The 10,509-nt window shown below is 34.7% G+C and overlaps 1 pseudogene; it reads right to left on the reverse strand.

Annotated features, from left to right (window-relative positions):
• Positions 1-2,123: 2,123 nt before the first annotated feature.
• LOC118009678 lies at positions 2,124-10,509 on the reverse strand (annotated as a pseudogene).

The raw sequence follows: 10,509 nt of genomic DNA on the forward strand, positions 1-10,509 counted from the left end.
GAGAAGAACATGTATACTTTGACATGTAAAATTAAAAATAAACCAACAAATAGATTATTTTTCCATATTAACTGATGTCCATAATGTGGATGAAATCACCTATTTGATGGTCAGCACTTAATTTATAAGGAAACATTGGGTTGGTCATAATCATTCTTTAGGTGTCTGAATGCCAGTGTTTGGAAGTATACTATGAAAATACCAGTCTTCCTTTATATCTAATGGGGAAATTAATGTACATGAGGACAAATGCAAGTAAACATGCTTACATTTTATTTGAGTTAAAGCATCATGAGCATAACTTAAAGCAAAGTTTGTAATTTTTTACATTTGTCATTCAGCTCTTCTCCCAAAGGCAGAGTCATATTACATTAAAATAAGGACCATGTGGTAAAATATTCGTAATTCCGTAAGCTACGGTCATCTTTTTATTAGAATTTTATCAGTTGCAAGTGACACAAAATTCATTTCACACTGGTTGAAGAAAATATATCTGTCTACCTACCTACCTACTTACCTACTTACCTAATGTATCACTGTTTTATCATCTAGCTTGAGAAAATTGGGTAATATAGCTTCTGGGGCTCTGTCCTTGCCCCAAACCATATTTACTGAGAGTAGCATTGGAGCTGTTATCAGAAGATGGGACTATAGATGCTGGGAATATAAACAAGTGTCCACTGCATTGATGAAATTGGAAAAACTGAATAAAGTAATTTTACTACTCTGCAGCAACATAGGATGAAGCATAATGTAATAGTAACTAGCTACTAGGAACAACGCAGATCTGTGTTCATGGGTTAACATATATTTATTCTTATTGTCCCTAATCTCAGAAGAGAATTGCATTCTAAAAGGATCCTCAAGTATCTAGAGAATTGCTGTATTTGACTCTAATTAAAATTTAACCTTTTAAATAAGTTATGGTTAAACATAAATAGATTCTATAATCCCTAGAGATGCAGCATGTATAGTATATTATTAATAATACTAAAGGAAATTTATGGAAAATGTCTGAATAATCAGCCAAGACTTCAAAATAAATGTATGCAAATTTGCTAAACATTGATGTAAAATTTGAGAAGTGTCTTCAGTAATTTTCCTTTTTTATTATGTTAATGGTCAAAATCAATTGAAACAAGAAATGTATGGAGATTTATGGACTTTTATATAATGTAAGTGCTGTCAAATTTTCAAGGCAAAACACAAAGGAAAAGCCATGCAGATTTGGATTTAATATGTAGAAGTTGAGAGAAATTGATTACAGTGACTTTTTTGTTTTTTAAAGGGAGGAGCTTATCAAGAAAAATAAACTCAAATTGGGTTATCAAAGATTTCGGGCTTTGGGTTTAATAAAGGTGACCATATTCCAGTTTGTCTAAGATGAATCCAGCTTATACCCATTGTCCTGGCACCACATCCTGTCCTGTTGTGAATTGTGTCAGAGTTTGTTGGTTTGCTTTTATAATAAAATTTTATTAATAGTTGCATTAAACTAAGCATAAGATTGGTTTGTTTGACTCCCAGTTTTTACTTACTACCCTAGTTTCTATTAAGACTGTAGGTGATTCTTGTGCAATTAACAATAGTCTTTAATATAAAATCTAAAACACAGTCGTGGATAATTGATATTTCCTTTTCAAACCTCTATCAGATAAAACATAATTAACAACTCCCAATCAAAATAAGCTTGCAAGCTCTCTATTAAAAGGAAGTGTCCCTCCACACAGGAGGGTAGGAATAACTTCTTCCATTTATCCACTTTGCTGTTCCTGGTGGCCACTTGGTCCCATAGCTGGTTATACTGTGGCCCCGTGCAGTGGCCTGCTAGGTGCATGAAGCTTCCAGGTCCCCATTTAATAGGATAGCTGTTAATCCTTGGAAATATGTGTTGGAAATAGAGGCTGAACAGTCTTGCCAAGAAAATATAAAGAGCAGTATGAATGCTCTTGCTAGAGTGATTTTTAAAATGAATAATGTACATCTAAACCTATTTATTTTATTGTTTGTTTTAATTTTGCAATATACCTTTTTTTGCAAAAATGGGTTCACAGAAACAAAGTATATACATATATATTTTTGGTGAAAAAATTTATATTTATATTTAGCCAGCTGGACTCAGTTTAGATGATCCCAATTTTGTTGGCAACATCCACAGCATCATAGTCAGGAACCAGTGGAATGTATGCCTTCTTCACTCCATTGGGCCTGATCAGGGTGTTGACGTTGGCCATGTTGATGTCATAGAGCTTCTTCACAGCCTGTTTGATCGGGTGCTTGTTGGCTTTGACATCCACATTGAACATAAATGTGTTGTCTTCCGTTTTCTTCACGGCTGACTGGGTAGTCAGGGGGAACTTGATGATGGCATAGTGATCAAGCTTGTTTCTCCTGGGGGCACTCATTGGAGGATATTTGGGTTGCCTTTGGAGATGCAGTATCTTGGACCCAGGTGACCTGTGGATCTTCTTTTTTTGTGTGACTGTGGACACTTTTCAGAACCGCTTTCTTGTCCTTCAAAGCCTTTGCTTTGGCTTCAGCTTTGGGAGGGACAGGGGCTTCCTTCTTTGCCTTGGGTGCCGTCTTCGTGAAAGGGAACAAAGTATATATTTAATAAAAAGTTAATTCCTGCCTCACTGTCTAACCTCAATTCTCAAAAGAAATATGAAGATGAATATATAATTTGCACAAAATATTTGTCAAGAGTTGCTATCCACTCTGGGGGCCCTGACCACATAAAAATCAGAAAACGCAAATCTGCTCCAGCAGAGTCAACATCTACTTTAAAAGTCTGCAGTAATTTTCAATAGACCATGCTCACTGATGATGCTCTAATACATGAAGCTGTAAAAGATATGACATATTCTGAAGGATGCCTTTTCATTTGGATCCAGTGACTTCTAAATTTAATTTCACTTATTTTACTATTACGGTATTGTTTACATACAACAAAATTCAGCCAGAAGCTGAACTTCCAACTTCACTCATTTTTTTAATCCCAAGTTTTCTTATGCACATAAAGAAAGAGACGTAAGTGCTAGCTGTTAATGTGTTGGCTACATTAGCACACGAAAACCTTAATGAACAGTTAGAGGATGCCTAGTTTTACATGTGTCATCAGAAATTTCAAAGAGCGAGATAAATTAATTCTAGTAACGTTTTTTTTTTTTTCTCTTCCAATTTTTGAAGTCAGTGTAGAACTTTTGATGTTCCTTCTGTTTAAGGTGGACCCTCTGACATTACTATTAATGTTTTTAAAAATTCGTTTAAAAAGTTAACCACCAAAAATAAATGTATGTGTTTTATGTGATGAAAAGACAAAATAAGTTTGGTAGAATATAACATAGGATTATAAATCTATCCTACTAACTTAAAAAACCTATGAAACATAAATGTACTTGGAATAAACTTTGCTGCAAGCATCTGAAAAAATGATATTCTATCAATCAAAATCTGTAGTTCTCAAAATATACAATTTTTTAAATTTAGTAATATTTTTGTTAAAATATTTGTTAAAAATAAATTTTAGTCAAATGTTCAACAAATGGAATACTAAAATCTTCAGTTTAGAAATTTAGTGAATTGTAGTTATTGAAAAAGTCTTGTAAACTGGAAGAACATGAAATGTACTCCTATGAAAACAAAAGGAAGAAAAAAAAAGGTGTTGAATTATGCTAATGCATAATTCTGAAAGTCTATAACATTACTTGTAGCATTTTGACCTGTGACAGAAATCTTTCCATGGAGCTTATATTTTTCAATTGGATAAATTTATATCTTGGTAAAGTGGAACACAATTGATGAAGTCTGTGATTTTGCATTATTCAAATTTAGGAAGACAAGTTATGAGTAGAGATAACTTATTTTGTTTGTATTTTCTTATAAAAATATTTATTAAAGAAGGACATTTTGAATGGAGGGAGAGAATCTTTTGAAAAATACTTGGACTGAAATATTTTTGCATTTCAATATGAAAAACTTAAAGAATATCCTCCTTTTTGCAGAATATGATTTGATCTTACCAGATACCTCAGCACCTATAGAGACAATATTTTCTCCATTAAAAATATTAAAAATATAATGATCTAAAGAGAATTATTTGAAGGTGGGGTCAATTTCAGATTTATTAACATAAAATGCAGCTTTGGAGATGACTTATTAAAAAGGTTTAAAGAATCATATTAAAGGGGTGCCTGGGTGGCTCAGTCGTTAAGCGTCTGCCTTCAGCTCAGGTCATGATCCTGGGGTCCTGGGATCAAGCCCCACATCGGGCTCCCTGCTCAGCCAGGAGCCCTGTTTCTCCCCCTCCCACTCCCCCTGGTTGTGTTCCCTCTCTCACTGTGTCTCTCTCTGTCAAATAAATAAATAGAATCTTAAAAAAAAAAAAAGAATCATATTAAAAAGAAGTTCTTCATGAAATACACTTATTGTAATAGAAACTGATACAGTTAAGCCTCTATAATCTAAATTTCAACAAAACCTAAATATGTATAGAAATCATTCTGCTTACGTATTTTTTAAAATTTCAGAAAACATAACCACAGATTTTTTTTTACTTAAAATGCATAGATATATTTCATTTTTAAAAAAATATTTTTTCCTTTGATGGGGTGCCTGGGTGGCTCAGTTGGCTGAATTTCTGACTCTTGATTTCAGCTCAGGTCTTGATCTCAGGATGGTGAGATTGAGCCCTGTGCCAGGCTACATGCTCAGCTGTGAATCTGCTTGGGATTCTCTCTCTCTCCCTTTACCCCCTGTGTGCTCTCTCTCAAATAAATAAATCTTTAAAAAAAAGAAATAATTTTTGCTTTGAAAATAAAATTTTATAGATCTACCAGTATTCTTAAAGATTGGTAAATGACTTTAAATATATATTTAATATATTATAATGTTCTGGTTCATTCTGTCAAAAAGTAAATCAGTAAATCCAGTGTTTTACTGATTTTTGTAAAGTAAGTCAGTGCACACAGAGCTTTCTATTAGTCTGGCTTTATCTAGGATTAAATTTCAGAACAACTAGATGCATATTAGACCTAATATGAAATTCATTCATTCATTCAATAGATATTGACTGTTTCTTTTTTTATGTTAAAAAGCTATAGTTTATACTCTATAGCTCTAGAGTATGATGACATATGTGGTATCTATGGGTATAGGTACTTATTTTTTCTGTCGATAATAATTATAAAATGAATCTCATTGAGGTGATAGAAACACTATTTAGTTTTGAGTTGTTGATTTTACATAGTTTCTTTAGATAATTCTGGCAAAGTGATTTGTGTTCTGAAGATATAGTTTGTAAGCTGTATTTGTCCATTGAGTAGAAGGTTGAGGTTGACCATAGCTGAAGTGATTGAAGTATTGCAAGGACCCCACTATGAGGAACTTCATTCCATTATTAGAAAATTTTGGATTCTAAAAGCATTTTTAGCACTGAAGGCATTATTTTTATGATGCCAGTCTATCTGCAAAAGTCCATGTGACTGTAAAGACCCAGAAGCTGCAGGTGGGCTGGAGTTTTACTCTTTTGATGGCTTTGTCGGCTTAGCTATGATGACTGTGTTGGGAGAGGCTTTTTTTTTGACTTTTAATTCATTTTATTTTTTCCACTGTATTGAGAAATCATTAGTATACATTACTGGGTAAATTCCATATATTTACGTATATTGTGAAATGATTACCACAATAGCTAATATCCGTGTTCTCATATAGAGACAATTAAAAGAAAAGAAAGGAGGAAAGAAAAAAAAGGGGGGGGGGAAGACTTTCTCCTTGTGACAAGAACTCTTAGGATGTAATCTCTTAAAAACTTTTCTATATGTAATGTATGGGGATTAACATAACAATAAAAAAATTAAAAAAAACTTTTCTATATATCTTACAACAACAGTATTAGCTGTAGTCATCATGTTGTACATTACATCCCTAGTGCTTATTTATCTTATAACTGAATGTTTGTACCTTTTGACCATGTCCCTCCAATACTCCTCCCCCCCAACCTCCACTTCTGGTAACCACAGATTCCACATATAAGTGAGATCATACAGTATTTGTCTTTCTTAGTCTGACTTATTTCACTTAGCCTTCAAGTTCCACTCATATTGTCGCAAATGGGAGGATTTCCTTTTTTTTTTTTTTTTTGATGGCTGAATAATATTCTATTGTATTTATATACCACAATTTCTCTATCCAGTCATTCATTGATGAACACTGCAGTTGCTTCCATATTTTGGCTATTGTAAATAATGCTTCTGTGAACCTAAGGGTGAGGATATCTTTTGGAGTTAGTGTTTTTTTTTCCCTTTGGATATATCCCCAGAAGTAGAATTGCTGGATCATGTAGTAGTTCTATTTTTAATTTTTTGAGGATCCTCTATACTGTTTTCCATAGTGGCTGCACTAATATAGAATCCCACCAACAGTGCACAAGGGTTCCCTTTTCTCCACATCCATTTCTGCATTTGTTACCTCTTGTCTTTTTGATAATGGCCATTCTACCAAGCATGAGGTAGTATCTCATTGTGGTTTTAATTTGCATTTCCCTAATGACTAGTGATGTTGACTTTTATATATCTTCTTTGGAAAAATGTCTATTCGGGTCCTTTGCCCATTTTTAAAATTGGGTTATTTATGGATTTTTTTGCTATTGTATGAGTTTTTACATATTTAGGATACTAATCTTTTATCAGATATAAGGTTGGAAAATACTTTTCTTCCATTCCATAGATTGTCTTTTCACTTTGTTGATTTTTTTTCTGTGCAGAAGATTTTTAGTTTGACGTAGTCTCACTTGTTTATTTTTTATTTTGTTGCTTGTGCTTTAGCAGTCATATCCAAAAATTATTACCAAGACCCATGCCAAGGAATTTTATTCTTATGTTTTCTTTTCTTTTTTTTAATTTTAATTTTATTTATTTATTTATTTATTTTTATTTATTCTTATGTTAATCCCCATACATTACATCATTAGTTTTAGATGTAGTGTTCCATGATTCATTGTTTGTGCATAACACCCAGTGCTCCATGCAGAACGTGCCCTCCTCAATACCCATCACCAGGCTAACCCATCCTCCCACCCCCCTCCCCTCTAGAACCCTCAGTTTGTTTTTCAGAGTCCATCGTCTCTCATGGTTCGTCTACCCCTCCGATTTCCCCCCCTTCATTCTTCCCCTCCTGCTACCTTCTTTTTTTTTCTTAACATATATTGTATTATTTGTTTCAGAGGTACAGATCTGAGATTCAACTGTCTTGCACAATTCACAGTGCTTACCAGAGCACTTACCCTCCCCAGTGTCTATCACCCAGTCACCCCATCCCTCCCACCCCACCCCCCACTCCAGCTACCCTCAGTTTGTTTCCTGCGATTAAGAATTCCTCATATCAGTGAGGTCATATGATACATGTCTTTCTCTGTTTGACTTATTTCGCTCAACATAATACCCTCCAGTTCCATCCACGTCGTTGCAAATGGCAAGATCTCATTCCTTTTGATGGCTGCATAATATTCCATTGTATATATATACCACCTCTTCTTTATCCATTCATCTGTCGATGGACATCTTGGCTCTTTCCACAGTTTGGCTATTGTGGACATTGCTGCTATAAACATTGGAGTGCACGTACTCCTTTGGATCCCTACATTTGTATCTTTGGGATAAATACCCAGTAGTGTAATTGCTGGATCATAGGGTAGCTCTATTTTCAACTTTTTGAAGCACCTCCATACTGTTTTCCAGAGTGGCTGCACCAGCTTGCATTCCCACCAACAGTGTAGGAGGGCTCCCCTTCTCCACATTCCCGCCAATATCTGTCATTTCCTGACTTGTTAATTTTAGCCATTCTGACTGGTGTGAGGTGATATCTCATTGAGGTTTTGATTTGGATTTCCCAGATGCCGAGCGATGTTGAACACTTTTTCATGCGTCTGTTGGCCGTTTGGATGTCTTCTTTGGAAAAATGTCTGTTCATGTCTTCTGCCCATTTCTTGATTAGATCATTTGTTCTTTGGGTGTTGAGTTTAAGAAGTTCTTTATAGATTTTGGATACTAGCCCTTTATCTGATATGTCATTTGTAAATATCTTCTCCCATTCTGTCGGTTGTCTTTTGGTTTTGTTGACTGTTTCCTTTGCTTTGCAAAAGCTTTTTATCTTGATGAAGTCCCAATAGTTCATTTTTGCCCTTGCTTCCCTTGCCTTTGGCAATGTTTCTAGGAAGAAGTTGCTTCGGCTGAGGTCAAAGAGGTTGCTGCCTGTGTTCTCCTTTAGGATTTGGATGGACTCCTGTCTCACATTGAAGTCTTTCAACCATTTGGAGTCTATTTTTGTGTGTGGTGTAAGGAAATGGTCCAGTTTCATTCTTCTGCATGTGGCTATCCAATTTTTCCCAACACCATTTGTTGAAGAGACTGTCTTTGTTCCATTGGACATTCTTTCCTGCTTTGTCAAAGATTAGTTGACCCTAGAGTTGAGGGTCCATTTCTGGGCTCTCTATTCTGTTCCTCATTACCTCATTAATAGCCTTTTTGATTTCTACTTGGTTAGATTTTAGGTCTTTTACTTCTCCATAAAGGGTTTCTCTAATAACTTCCATATTTAAGTCTTTAATCTATTTCAAGTTAATTTTTAGGAAAGGTGTAAGTTACAGGTCCCATTCTCATTTTTTTTTTTAATATGTGAATATCCAGTTAACCCAGTACCATTTATTGAAGAGACTGTCTCCTCCATGGAGTATTCTTGGCTCCCTTGTCAAATATTAGTTGACCATACATGCTTGAGTTTGTTTCTGGGCTCTTGATTCTGTTCTGTTGGTCTGCTTATCTGTTTTTATGTCAGTACCATACTATTTTGATGACTATAGCTTTATAATATAGGTTGAAATCAGGAAGTGTGATGCCTTCTTTTTTGTTCTTCTTTCTCAGGATTTCTTTGGCTATTTGGAGTTTCTTGTGGTTCTCTATAAATTTTAATTCTGTAAAAAATGCCATTGGAATCTTCATAGGGATTTCATTGAATCTATAAATGGCTTTCATTAGTATTGACATTTTAACAATATCATTTCTTCAAATCCATGAACATGGGATACCTTTCTATTTATTTGTGTTTTCATTTATTTTATCAATGTCTTACAGTTTTCAGGGTAGAGATATTTTACTCCCTTAGTTAAATTATTCCTAATTAAAAAAAAATTAATGCTACTGTTTGCTGGATCAATTTATTTGTTTTTCAGAAAATTTATTGTTAGGGTATAGAAACACTACTGATTTGTTTTTAAGGTTTTTTTTTGTTTTGTTTTGTTTTTTTAAAATTTATTTGGGAGAGAGGCAGAGCACGAGCGGAGGGAGAAGCAGACACCCTGTTGAGAAGGAAGCCAAATGCGGAGCTCGATCCCAGGATCCTGAGATCACGACCTGAGCTGAAGGCAGATGCTTAACCCACTGAGCCACCCAGGCACCCCAGAAACACTACTGGTTTTTGTATGTTAATTTTATATCCTACAACTTTATTGAATTCATTGATTAGATCTAACAAATCTTTGTGTGGACATATGACAAACAACCCAATAAACATAGGTAAAAGATTTGAGCAGACACGTCACAGAAGATTTATGAATGACCAATAAGCACAGGAATGATGCTCAATATTTTTTTTTAAAGATTTTATTTATTTATTTGAGAGAGAGAATGAGAGAGAGAGAGCACATGAGAGGGGGGAGGGTCAGAGGGAGAAGCAGACTCCCTGCTGAGCAGGGAGCCCGATGCGGGACTCGATCCAGGGACTCCAGGATCATGACCTGAGCCGAAGGCAGTCGCTTAACCAACTGAGCCACTCAGGTGCCCCAATGCTCAATATATTTGTCACTAGGAGAATACAAGTACAAACCTCAGTCTGATACTAATACATACCAATTAGAGTGGCTAAAATTTTAAATGACCGAAAATGCCAAGTTCTGGCAAAATATGGTAGTGCTGGATCACTAATAAACTGCTGATGAGGATGTAAAATTCCATAACCACTTGGAAAGTTATTTGAGAGTTTCTAAAATAATTGAAAATACATCTATCATATAATTCAGATATATCTCACGTGGGTATTTATGCAAGAGAAACAGAGTCTTAATTTAAGAACAGCATATTGAATGGAAATCTGAACCTTGTTATTCTGATTGTGTGACCTTGAGCAAGTTGGTTAACCATCCTGAGTTTCAATTTCCTCATTGTTAAAATTGAAAATAAATAAGATGTATTCACAAAGAATCTTGCATAGCATCCAAAATATACCAGTACTCAATAAATACTAGTTACTTTCCTCCATATGTTAATTGTTTATTTGGCTTTAAAACATTCAACCCATAGTGTGTATTCATTCTTTCTAAATTCTTTTATTCAGTTATCTAAAGTTTAAACCTCTAAGAAAAACTATTAAGTGGAGAAATCTGAGCGTGGTGGATCTAACCATGGGAAACAGTAAACATTCTGCAGGATTAGGTCGGATGTTCATCCTGCAGAACAT

Source organism: Mirounga leonina, unplaced genomic scaffold (genome assembly GCF_011800145.1).
Source record: "Mirounga leonina isolate KUSES-001 unplaced genomic scaffold, KU_Mleo_1.0 Mir_127, whole genome shotgun sequence".
Lineage (NCBI taxonomy): Eukaryota > Metazoa > Chordata > Mammalia > Carnivora > Phocidae > Mirounga > Mirounga leonina.